Genomic DNA, 13,324 nt, shown 5'->3' on the forward strand with positions numbered 1-13,324 from the left:
TGGTGCAAGTCTTCCCAAGGTCGATCTATACCCATCATTGCTTCGAGGATTTCTTCTTTAGAAGGTAAAACCGAATCTAAGAAGTCCAAGGCAGAGGTAGAATCAAGGCTCCAGGCCGGGGCCACATCACCATCTAACTCCTCTTCGGAAAAAGGAGTAGAGTGGTCATCTGCAAATTTGACGATAGACTGATATCTAAGCTCAGCTACAGATATAGGGAATGCCATTCCATTTACTTGTCCTTCAACTAATGTGGTCATAGGTGAAGGCACGGTCCAAGGGTCTGAAAAATAATGAGTTCGGAAGAACTCTTCTCGAGGAGACTCCTTAGATGATGAAACGGCATTGATTCTAGCGAAAGGAGAGGGAAGATCAAAAGTACCCATCAATGAGGAATACATCCCTACTCCTAAATTCTCAGTAGGCAGACAAGGGTTATCCACTAAGGGAACAATAGAGTCAGAGCTTGCTTCAGGATCGACTAGACAATAATCCAATTGATCAACCTTAACTATTTTCCCCTCATGAGGAAAGCAAATGACATGAAACAGAGTCGAAACAACGACGTCCATTCCGTATGCCCAGTGCCTTCCTAAGAGGAGATTATAGTCTAGGTTAGCATCTATGACTTCTACTTCAATATTGACGACCTTCCCCCCAACACATATAGGAAAGGCCGGGATAATCCCATGTGGCTTATGAGAATGACCATCAAATGCAGTCAAGACGGTAGGTGAAGGAACAGCCGAAGGCGATCCAATAGCCTTCCAACATGACATCGACATGATGCACGTGGAAGCTCCTTCATCGATAACGGTACGAAAAATGTTAATTTTTCGGTATGTAGACTTTATTTGGAAAGCCATATGATGAGGGAGTCGCTTTTTGACATTTAACATGTCAAAAGTGAGCACTAAAGAATTAGTTGGATCGACTGCCCCAATCGCGGAAAGTAAATCACTTCGTTGAGCCGGACACGACTGGAGAACCTCTAAAGCGGACATGGCGCATGGACTCTGAGCCAGATCCTCAACAATGGAGTAATTTTGGGCGGCCCTAGCATTAGGATTAATAGTCGCGCGTTTAGCGGAACCTTTCGATATCCATGGTATAGTCTCGACAGGGGGTCGCTCAATATGAAGGTCGGTATTTCCAGGAACAGTCTTGTCCTTGGAAGTTTCGGCTTCACCGTAATCACATGACCGAGTAGCCACATGGACGTTAGAACCCATCATGAAAACATTTGATGATTTTTCCCCTTCCTGGTTGCCCCCTGTAGAGGTACTAAGATTTGAACTCGCGCCAGCAAGGAGTTGCTGCCCTTGGGGAAAAGGGTTGGTTAACACAGATTGAGAACTAGAAGTCCCTTGCTGCCCTAACAAGCATTGAGCATCTTCCATCTTGGGGCAGAGGTGAGTTAAATGGTCTCCACTGCACAATTTTCATGGAAACTTGACTTTCTTTCTAGACTCATTTCTACCACCACCAGCATTATTGCCGGATTTATTTGCGTTAGCCTTCCCATCATGATTCTTTTTCTTACCTCGTCCTTTCTTTTCCCCATTGGAATTTTGATTTCCTTTTGGGTCATCAGATTGGACGACATTAATCAAAGAGTTTTGGGAAGCCGGAGGGTTAGACGATGTGACTTGGTTGTTAGAAGTGGTTTGTAAAGACAACTGCTGTAATTGGTTCAACAAGTTCATCGAATTTGTGTCTACTGACCCAATGATACCATCCGCGTGGGGACCTGACTTTGACTTAGCTATGTCAACCTTAGACCCAGGAGCATCTGGCAAGTATTTTTGTGGGATCCCAGACTGAGAGTAGATCAATTCTAATTGCTGGGCCCTAAAAATGGCTTGCTCCTCAGAATAGACTCCAAACATGGAGACATCCTTAGAGATCTCGGGTTGTAAAGATTTCAAAAACCATTCGAGACGGTACTCTGGAGGGATTTCGGCTTTAATGAGCCTCTTTCTCCGTCTCCATTCCTGAATATGGTCAGAAATGTGAGTTTCCTTATCCTGACGAAAAGTGGCCAGAATTTCAGTTCCGGCATCATAATGGACAGGCAACTGAAAATGATTTAAGAAAATATTAGCTAAGTTAGTAAAAGATGTAAAGCTTCCCCCTGGAAACTCTATATACCATTTGCCTACATTACCAGACAAGGTGCGTTGAAAAAGTATCAACCTAATCGAGTCATTGATAAGGGTGTTCGATGAGCACCACAAATGGAATGTGGTTACATGGTTGCCTGGGTCTTCACCGCTCTTCTTTTCGAATTTCGGAATGTCCGAAGGGAGTTTGGTTGGGACCAGAGGTCAAGCTGGATTGTACTTGATTGGATCGTTTGTTAACTTAGTGAGATCTGGCAAGTTCAAAGTTGCCAAAAACGGAAGCCTAGGAGGACCTTGGGAATTCCACCTAGACTGGGCGAAGCTCCCAAAGTTCTGAAAAGATTGGCCTGGATTTTGGAAGGCACCACGCTGCCCGAAGTAACCAGCAGAACTGGCTGAACCAAAAGGCAAGCTTTGTGATCCACCAAAATTCGGAGTTTGACCAACTCCGGCCGCAAAGCCTCCATAACCAGCAAATTTTCCTCCTAAAGGATTATAAGGAGTTGATAACCCCTGATACGGATTCCAAGCCGAAGCTAAGGGAGGAATACTTTGAAACGAACTAAATGTGGAGCACGGCCTATTCCCTTGTTGGCTGAAAAACGGATTCCCAGTTCCCGCACCACTAACCCCAGGGTTAGTCCAACCTTGGAAAGGATTGCTGCTTTGTCCTATAGAAGAAAAAGGCATGGATCCTATCATTGGGTTGGAATGTGGTATATGACCACTTTCGAAATGAAAACCCTGGAATGAAGCCGATCCACCCATCATGGACGCGGCGGCACTAAATAGAACTGATGGAATACCCTGTGAATGGGTGCCAAACGGGAAGAATCCAGAACCAAAAGCATTGGTTTGGGAATTTCCACTCGTGGACGGAATGGAGGTAGACCCAACTAGAGATGTGCTAGCAAAAGATCCAAACAAAGAGGCAGAGGAGATGGAAATTGTTCCTCCCCCTTGTACCGATGTTGGAGTGTGCATAGTTGTAGCACTTGTAGTAGAATCCATGCTTCCAGTAGTGGTCATCGATGGTAAGCGCGTAGCGTAACCTAGACTTGATGGTCTATCCGTCGGAGTCCCAACGTATTTTAATACGTCCGGATGGCTAGATGGCAAGGGAGAATTCGGAGCCGCTAACGACTCTAAGAGTTCTTCTACCTCTATGTTATTCTTCTCTTGAAAGAGAACTCGAGAAAGAACTGGAGTGTTCCTCTCTTGTTCTACGGAAGTGCCAGGCCTTGCTTGAACACTAATGCCCCCTAGGGGAGGATCAATCCCTGATGCATCAACTGCTGTGGGACGAAACCCACTAGCAGTATTACCTCTACGCCTTCTAGGAGAAGGCTCTAAACTTTGTGGTGAAAGACCACGAAGTCTTCGAGACCGTCTAGGTGATCAGTCAGCCACTTTGAATTTTTTGTTAAGATCTAACTAAAGACTCAAAAAATTGAAAGCTAGGCGAACTAAGAGCACAGAACACACACTATAAATTCCCTAAATATATCAGCCAGTCAAACAAATTCCAAGTATTTCTGCTTCAGGTGATTAGGACCGGACACCAAAATACAAGAAAGTGAATCAAGGGGCCTTCTGAAGATAGTCTGGGATGATGAGGGTCCAGTCCTATCAACAAAGGTAACAGAGGAAGTTACGCTTACCTCCTAACAACAGCCTGCGTCGGTGCAAGCCCCCAAGCTTCGCAAGGGTGCCCTCTAGTAGTACCGTTGAGAGTGATGCAATGTCGACAGGTGCCACGGGATTCCCCTCCGCAGCCACCTGTGTAGATCCCTAGGAGTAGCAACTATGGATACCAACTCGTCACAGAATCCAGCCGAAACAGTCGTGAGGTAAGTTCAGACAAGTAGGAGAGGGGGTATCTCTCTTCCCTGTCTTCATAGACCCTCGTGCTTAACTCCCAGATCTGGAGCTTTCCTGGTATTCCTAACGCTATTGGATTTTCACTCGCTATTCAGACTCCTATGTTTGACGTTTAAATGGCCTTGGAGAGTTAACTCTCCACTTGCCTAATCCAAGGCCCTAAAATCCTAAAACTTGTTGGTGTATCTAACTTAAAAAAAAAGTTTTAGTGAATTTTAGTTAGCGCTTGATTTTAAAATAGGTTGTTCTTTAAGTCATGGGATAACGGAAGTGAAACTAGTGGTGTTTTTGACGCAAAAGAAATTAATAAAAACCTAACTACATGCACATGCACTTGTTTTCATTTTTCGATGAAAAGCAATTTCTACAGGGTTCAGAGGAACTTCTAATAAAACAAATTTTTCTTTTCTTTTCGTTAATTCACACTTCACACTCACAAAAGTTAACAAAGCTATGTATTCCTAAAAAGATATGCAAATCTATCCTAATGCAACAAATATATGCTGATGCAAAATTCAAAACTACTCTAAAAACAAGAAATGAAAGTTGTTTGCTTATCAAATTTTATTTTTCCACTTACAATGTCTAGATGGAATATGAGATGCTACCATTCATTTCGTCTAAACACTAAAAACAAGTTTCAAGACAAACATAAAGCACTTTCATTAACTAAAAGGAGACCAAATGAAAACAAAGTTCAAGAAAGCAAAACTAAGTTTTTCAAAAAGTTTTCTTCAAAAGTAACAACAAAAACATCTTTTCAAAAATGCTCTCAACAAGAATGAAACTTTGTGATTGAAGAATAGGCAACAAACACTTTTGCAAGTTGACACCACACAATGGATGAAAACTCAACAAAAAGAAATGTAGAGTTCAGGCTTCTGTGATCCATATCAAGTTTACAAAATATTTTTCGGCGAAGATCACATGAGACATCATTTGTCGATGCGTTTCGAACCAACTAGTGTGGTTCATCGCCAGGACAAGTTGAAGAAACAGATCCAGCTTAGCAAGTTAAATAGACAGAGTAGAGCCTCCAACGGCTAAAAAGACCAATAGCTACTTTGGACTGGGTATCGGGATCAAAACCCTTTTTTTTTTTTTAATAATTTAAGGAAAAAGTTACCCTAGGGGGACCAATCCCTTAAAATAAGATTAATAAATAATTAAAATAATAAGTAAAAAATTAATTCATGATAATAGTTAGTTAAGATAAATAATTAAAAATTATATTTAAGGGAGAAAACTACCCTAGGGGGACCAATCCCTAAAATAAAAATAATTTTATGAATAAAACTATTAATAAATAATTATTAATCTAGTAAAACTTATTAATAATAACTAATTTTATGATGATAGTTAGTTAAATAATTGCAAAGTTATGTTAAACTAGTAATTAAAATAATTCATAGTAATAGTTAGTTACTAGCATTTGCACCTTATGTTGCAAAGGAAATGCCGTAAGGCATAGAATGGGGAAGAATAGCATAGAGTGGGGAAGAATAGGTAATCAAATCCGTCAAAATTAAGATTAAATTGATCTACTAATTTTTCATTTACATACGTTGAAATCGTATGCAGCGTGGGTTAAGAATCTCAAGTTATCATTCAGATAAATTTGTATAGTCCATGCTCTATTTTAAATATTTTACTCTTTTGTCATAATTGGAAGAATCTCAAGTTATTATTGAGATAAATAAATCTCCATAGTACATACTCGTTATATATATATATATATATATATATATATATATATATATATATATATATATATATATATATGAATGAAGATCTCTGCTACGATTTATATTACTGTGGCAATGCCATTTTTCTCTAGCAAAGTTGCATCCATTGGTTTTTTTAAGACATTAAAAAAATCTAGCTGCTATGGTTTGTTATGATCGATGGGTTATCTTTCAGATTATATTGTAGATGATGTTAGATACATTAAATCATTTTGAAATAAACATGGAAAAGAACTTGAAACGTGCTAAATAAATAAATATGTTACATCTTTGTAGTTGCATATTTAAAATGATAAAATAAATATCTTACATATTTGTAGCTGCATATTTGAAAGGATAAACGAGAATTTGAAAATGTCGAGGGCATTGCCCACACTTCAAAAGATAACAACAATTAAAATTGCCTTTGGGGAGAATTTTTATTAACTTGTCGTATGCTTAGGGCCAATGATATTCGCATTCAATCTTGCTTAAAATGAACCAAATTTTGATATACATCATGGCCTAAAATTATGGTTTAAAACCCTATGTATAAGGAGGAGACCTTTTACATATGAATTGAGAAATGTTGCAGATTCATAATTGGATCTTGTCACATTTTTCCTTATTATATTGGTTCCTTTTGTTACAAAAGGAAGCTTCACTGAAATATTTTGAACGTAATATCCATATTACTTTTCTAATAAGATATCCTTTTAGAGTGAGTTAATATGTATAAAAAAGCAACATGATTATCCTTTCTTGGAAAAGAGATTCTTACAATGCATTACTATTATGTCAGTACAATATCATACCAGCTATAACATCAACCAAAACCATGCCTGAAAGAAATTCTGGGTAGAAAGGAGCATGTGGAACTTCAACCCATTTCATGATATTTATAATAGCCAAATGAAACATTTCTACCATGGTAGGTCATAGGGAGTGGGATTATTCACATGATTAGAAGCCAATTCATTTTTATTTGTAGTAGATATCCTTGTAGGCTAATAAGGACTGTGTAGAAATCCGATCACCAAATTAGTGCTCATCATGTGGGGTTGATTCCATCATGGTTACTCTTCGAGTGCCTCTTTGGACTAACTGAAATGCGTGATCTATTTTACATTTCCTATTTTTTTGTGATTGATTGCTTGTACTAGTTACTACTAGTGTACAATTTTTTGGGGGGATGAAACTCAATGCTCACAATGATGACTACTCTACATTTCTTGGGACTCATTTATTGCAACTATTGGGTATTGTGTTCCCTAGATTTGTTAAATTTGCAAATTTGAGTAGTACACAAGTTTTATTTCTTATAAAATTAATGTAAAATTAAATCTTTTCCACTTGAAATAAATCTTTATACTCAAATATTTATATGATATCACATAAGGATTAAATTTTCTAAAAGGTTGGTTTGGATACTATTGAACACAATTATCTAAAGTTTGGTTTGGAGACTATTGAACACAATTATCTAGATCTCCCTCCTAATTGCACACATATTCCTGGATAAATGTTAACTTTAAGTCGTGACATCATTTTTCCAAACAAGGTCAAAAGTAAAGTGTACTCACCCACCATTCCATATAATATACGATTGAGCTCATCTAGTAAGTTCATTCATGACTGCCTAGAAGACTTAGAACAAAGCAATTTTGTCAATAACATGTGTACACAAAAGAGGTATGGGCACCTCTGAAGGTAACTCTGGAAGATGCGGCATAGGGGAATGCATCTTCTTAAAATCATTGCATTCTATTACTCTTGTTGGGTCCTAACTGTTTAGGAAGAACTATCAACCTCCTTCGCATAGCAATTGAAAATGAAGTTGGAAGACTCCACGTTTATGAAAACTCAAATATTACTGTGAACATGCTTAATGGAAAATCTGCTTTGTGAAGAATTCAATCTGTTATGGATCACATTCTAGAAATGAAGATCAGATTACATTCCATCTCCTTTACTCATATTTTCCATGAGCCCAACTCCCAGGCAGATTCCTTATCCAAAGGTGGAGTGGACCTAAAACCCTATGTATAAGGAGGGTACCTTTTAGATATGAATTGAGAAATGTTGCAGATGCATAATTGGATCTCGTCACATTTTTCCTTATTATATTGGTTCCTTTTGTTATAAAAGGAAGCCTCACTTAAATATTTTGAACTTAGTATTCATATTACTTTTCTAATAAGATCTCCTTCTAGAGTGAGTTAATATGTATAAAAAAGTAACATGTCTTATCCTTTCTTGGAAAAGAGATTCTTACAATGCATTACTATTATGTCAGTACAATATCATACCAGCTATAACATCAACCAAAGCCATGCCTGAAAGAAATTCTAGGTAGAAAGGAGCGTGTGGAACTTCAACCCATTTCATGATATTTCTAATAGCCAAATGAAACATTTCTACCATGGTAGGTCATAGGGAGTGGGATTATTCACATGATTAGAAGCCAATTTATTTTTGTTTGTAGTAGATATCCTTGTAGGCTAATAAGGACTGTCTAGAAATCCAATCACCATATTAGTGCTGATCATGTGGGGTTGATTTTGAAGATCCTGCATAACCTTATTACAGTTGGGTGGTTCCATTCATTTTTCATGAATGAGAATTTTCGTTTGTAGATCTTATTATGATTTTTATTTTGTGTTGGCAAAGCTTCGAGGTCCAATTGTATCTCATTCCCACCTTAGCTTGGGAGGTCGACACCACTCACTTCCAAATTTTTAACGTCGTAGTCTATCCCATTTTTTCATGCCATTTGCGTCCATGCAATTGTGGTTTTGTAGATTAATCCCATGCAACCTTCAATGCAATTTAGCTAATTTGAGTCATTCCAAATTTGATCTCCTCAATTTACTCTAGACACACCTCTCATAGAAGCACTATCTCACATCATTGCAAATTTATTCCTTGTAGAGACAATGATTGATTCCATTGACTATTGCTTGCTAGAAGAAAGCAGTGTCTCACATCATTGCAAATTTATTCCTTGTAGAGACAATGACTGATTCCATTGACTATTGCTTGCTAGAGGAACATCTGCAACTACTTTTGAGTATTAGTCTGAGTCTAATCACACTCAAGGGTTTCCTATATGGTATTTCTTGCTAGTTTGTAATCCCTAAATTGATGTAGATGTCTAGACATCTTGATGACTTTTCTTATAGCTATTTGTAAGAAAATTATGGCTTTATTTAGGTGTCATTCTAATTTGTGTTTTAATGATGGTTTCTTGGTGAATAGATATATGTAAAAGTTTAATGGTAGTTTTTGTTGAATATGATGTCATTCTAATTTGTGTTTTAATGATGGTTCCTTAGTAATAGATATATGTAACATATCACACCTTGAGTGAGATGGGTTTGTGGTAGTAGCTAGTGATCATTGTAATCCTAAAGATGGCGTCTTGGCCGCTTGAAGATCCTGCATAACCTTATTACAGTTGGGTGGTTCTATTCATTTTTCATGAATGAGAATGTTCATTTGTAGATATTATTATGATTTTTATTTTGTGTTGCCAAAGCTTCAAGGTCCAATTGTATCTCATTCCCACCTTAGCTTGGGAGGTCGACACCGGACACTTCCAAATTTTTAACATCGTAGCCTATCCCATTTTTTCATGCCATTTATGTCCATGCAATTATGGTTTTGTAGATTAATCCCATTTAATCTTCAATATAATATGCTTTTTTATATTCCATGAAAATAATAAAAATTCTATTTTTAAAAATACATTAATAAATTTAATGTTTATAGATATAATATTTTTTTTAATATTCCATAAAAATAATAAAAAAATATATTTGTTAATAATTAAAAAAAATTAAATATAAAATTAATGTAAAATTAAATCTTTTCCACTTGAAATAAATCTTTATACTCAAATATTCATATGATATCACATAAGGATTAAATTTCCTAAAAGTTTGGTTTGGAGACTATTGAACACAATTATCTAAAGTTTGGTTTGGAGACTATTGAACACAATTATCTAGATCTCTCTCCTAATTGCACACATATTCCTAGATAAATGTTAACTTTGAGCGGTGACATGATTTTTCCAAACAAAGTCAAAAGTAAAGTGTATTCACCCACTGTGCTACTTAGTTTAAAGCAAATGACAAGGTCACGATCATAAAGTCACTCCATGGAATGGTCCATGTTAATGAAAGTGAGGATTTTGTAGTCTTTTCGCATGGATAATTACCTTGAAGATTGTCTTGACTTGTATGTGGTTGGGAAAAGATGGGGAAAATAATTAGGTACAATTAACCAATACAATATCAGAAGGCACTCACACAGGGGAAGATGCATTTCTGTTTGGTGCAATGTATTTCCTTGTATGCTACAGCTAGAAACATTTTGGTTCCATATAATATATGATTAGGCTCATCTAGTAAGTTCGTTCATCACTGCCCATAAGACTTAGAACAAAGAAATTGTGTCAAGAACATGTGTACACAAAAGAGGTATGGGTGCCTTTGAAGGTAACTCTGGAAGATGCGGCATAGGGGAATGCATCTTCTTAAAATCATTGCATTATATTACTCTTGTCGGATCCTGATTGTTTAGGAATAACTATCAACCTCCTTCGCATAGCAATTGAAAACTAAGTTGGAAGACTCCACGTTTATGAAAACTCAAATATTACTGTGAACATGCTTAATGGAAAATCTTCTTTGTGAAGAATTCAATCTGTTATGGATCACATTGTAGAAATGAAGACCAAATTAAATTCCATCTCCTTTACTCATATTTTCTAGGAGCCCAACTCCCACGCAGATTCCTTATCCAAAGGTGGAGTGCACCTGAAGGTTAGTATGATCGAGATCTCTGAAGTCAATGACGAAGTATTAATCGATAATCCTTCCCCTTTTTCTTAAGACCACTAGTCTTTGTATTGTTCAAGTTCTTGTTAGTGTTTTTCTATTTTAGAAGTTCTATATGGACAATAAGTGCTTCAAGGATTTAACAGCAATTTCGTTCACAACAATCTAAAATGCAGAAAAAGGATAATAACATATCGTTCAAAACAATTTACAATCCAGAAATTCTTAGCAACACAAATATAGAAAATTAGAAAAATGATAACTTGGACTTCCAGCATCGACAGTAGGAGGTCCACTAACAAGCTTAAATGGCTCTTTTAATACGTCGGACAATGGGAGTTCATGATCTATATAGGTTGATTCCCTCGTTAAAAAAAAACAAGGAATCTAGAATTAAAATGTTGGATATGCCATCAACAAACATGGCTGATCCACCTTATGATGTTGGCTATATTTGAAATTCTGAGACATCCAGATTATTGAAAGAAAGCTAACAAAAAGAATTCATGTTAGAAGCTAACTATAAGACTAGAATTCACTCATGAAACCCAGTCTTTCCTGCATGAGCCCGGATATACAGATTCATGGTATTGACACATGATAGAGCAATAGAGCATGATCCATTCAATTTACGCTAACAAGACACCCTATTCATTCACAGGCCCACAGGATAGAGCAAAAGAGCACAATCCCTTCAATTTACACTAACAAGGCACCCTATTCATTCACAGACCCCTGCATTCACTCGCCACAGCAAGAAACGTTCAACAAGAATTAATGGTTTGTTCTAAAGAATCTGGAAGAAGGGTCCGCTGGTCCGTCGGCCCAACAAAATCAATAACGCCTGTTGTACGCACACAGATTAATGAAAGAAGAGGTTTGGGCATTACAAAGGTTGGGGATTATAGCGTTTCAACTTTCTATTAATACAACTTCAACTGTTGTTGAGTGCCATTCCTTACCGTTACAGCGACTGGGAGTTAGTAACTGCCTGGATTTGGCGCTTGATGGAGGCACCTGGCGGTCTTGCAGTTTTTCCGGCTGATTGAGGTACTCGGCAGTTTTGCAAATTCTTTAAGAGATATCAATCCGAAGGAAGAATATATTTCTATCATGTAACATAGAGAATGGACCGCAGACAATTTCAAAGAGAAATGCCTTAGCGTAATTAAATTTAATCCATTACAATATATTGAATTCCTCTAACATCGTCCTCGAGACATTTCTAGTGTAATTCTTAGTTGATTACAGTACAATCTTCTTTTTTAATTGTAGTATAATCTTTTTGTTCTCTCCTCTGTGGCGTAGCTCTTTGTTTGATTGTAGTATAATTTTTCTCTAATTGTATTTTAATTTTTTGTCTGAATTATTATTTGAATAAAAGCAGATAAGATGCACAGATTCGGCCGTTTGCACCAAATCAGGGGTGAAAGTTGTGGTTAGGGACTTTACAGACGACAATAGGACAGATTTTCTTCTATACTTTCACACCTTCGCAAGCTTGGCACGCCCCGGTAAAATCGACCAACTTCTCAACATGGGGGATGGCGGGCGTGGAGCATAAACGGTGAGCACCAATTCAAGAATCCAAAAAAAAATTCCTAGTGAAGCTAGTACGAGGAACATTATAACTGAAACAACCATAAGTTGGTCTACAGCTTGAATCTTTATTTGTTTCTCTATAGTTTGAATCTTTGTTCAATTCCGACAGTGACATGATGGATATGTGTTTAATTGTTTATGACTTGAATATGATTACAGCATCCCATGCGATTATCCAGGTAAAAATATGTCCATCAAAGTACACGAAAGCAGTCACTATCCCGACTATCTTGCTGTACAGTTTCTGTATCAAGGAGGCCAAACAGACATTTCCTTGGTTCAAGTTACCGAGGTGGAGTAACCAGGGACCATGGCTCATATAAGTATTAAATTTTATTTTTCTAATATGGTTCATAAATAATATTGTATCAGATAAATTGTTTTAAAGGGATCACTTGCGGTTAGATTAACCATAGAACTAATCCTAACCCAAAAATGTCAAAAGAATTCAACCCGTAAAAATAGTATTAATATCCTATAGAGCAAATCACAAACAATTTACAAATTTTGCTTCAATGACTGTATTCAATCATGCGATCTGAATTGAGGGATTTTGCATGCAATGCAGGTAGGACACTGAGTTGGCGTGAAATGAGTCTGCGCAATTACAATGCAGTGTGGGGTATTGCAAACCCTTATTCATTAACAGGTCATGCCGAACCCAGTCCCTTCTTGTTCCGGTTACTGGTTACGGGAGGCTTCGACGGAAGTTGGGTAGGGCGCCCTGGATAAAATTTGCTACCTGCAGACTGGAAAGTTGGGTCTGTTTACGACTCAGGACTCCAGATCTCAGAGAGGGCGCAAGAATTTGACTGCAGTTCGTGCGCAACTGGCGACTGGAACGATAATTTATAGCTTCGTTGTGCTTCTCTTTGCAATTAGCGTCAGAATATGAGATTCCTGTGATTCGTGTGCTTGCCATTAATTTGTTTCGAGAAGAAACAAATATCGGTTTTATTATTGTAGCTAGGCGATGGTATCACCTACTTCAAAAACCTTCACAGTAGTAAATAAAAGATCTTTCAAATATATATATGTATATATATGTTGTTTATTATGCATTTTATCTTCTTGTACTGTATCCATGTCATCAGTCTCCAACTTCAAAACTGTGGAACCTGTGTTATTTGGGTGTTGTTCATAACAACGA

At 37.2% G+C, this 13,324-nt stretch overlaps 1 pseudogene; it reads left to right on the top strand.

Moving 5' to 3' along the window:
* Window positions 1–13,029, top strand: part of LOC149210221 (expansin-like A3) — a 28,564-nt pseudogene extending 15,535 nt beyond the window's left edge.
* Window positions 13,030–13,324: the final 295 nt, after the last annotated feature.

This window comes from Pinus tabuliformis, chromosome 1_2 (assembly GCF_031772625.1).
Source record: "Pinus tabuliformis cultivar Carrire ecotype Pingquan chromosome 1_2, CPIR1, whole genome shotgun sequence".
Taxonomy (NCBI): domain Eukaryota; kingdom Viridiplantae; phylum Streptophyta; class Pinopsida; order Pinales; family Pinaceae; genus Pinus; species Pinus tabuliformis.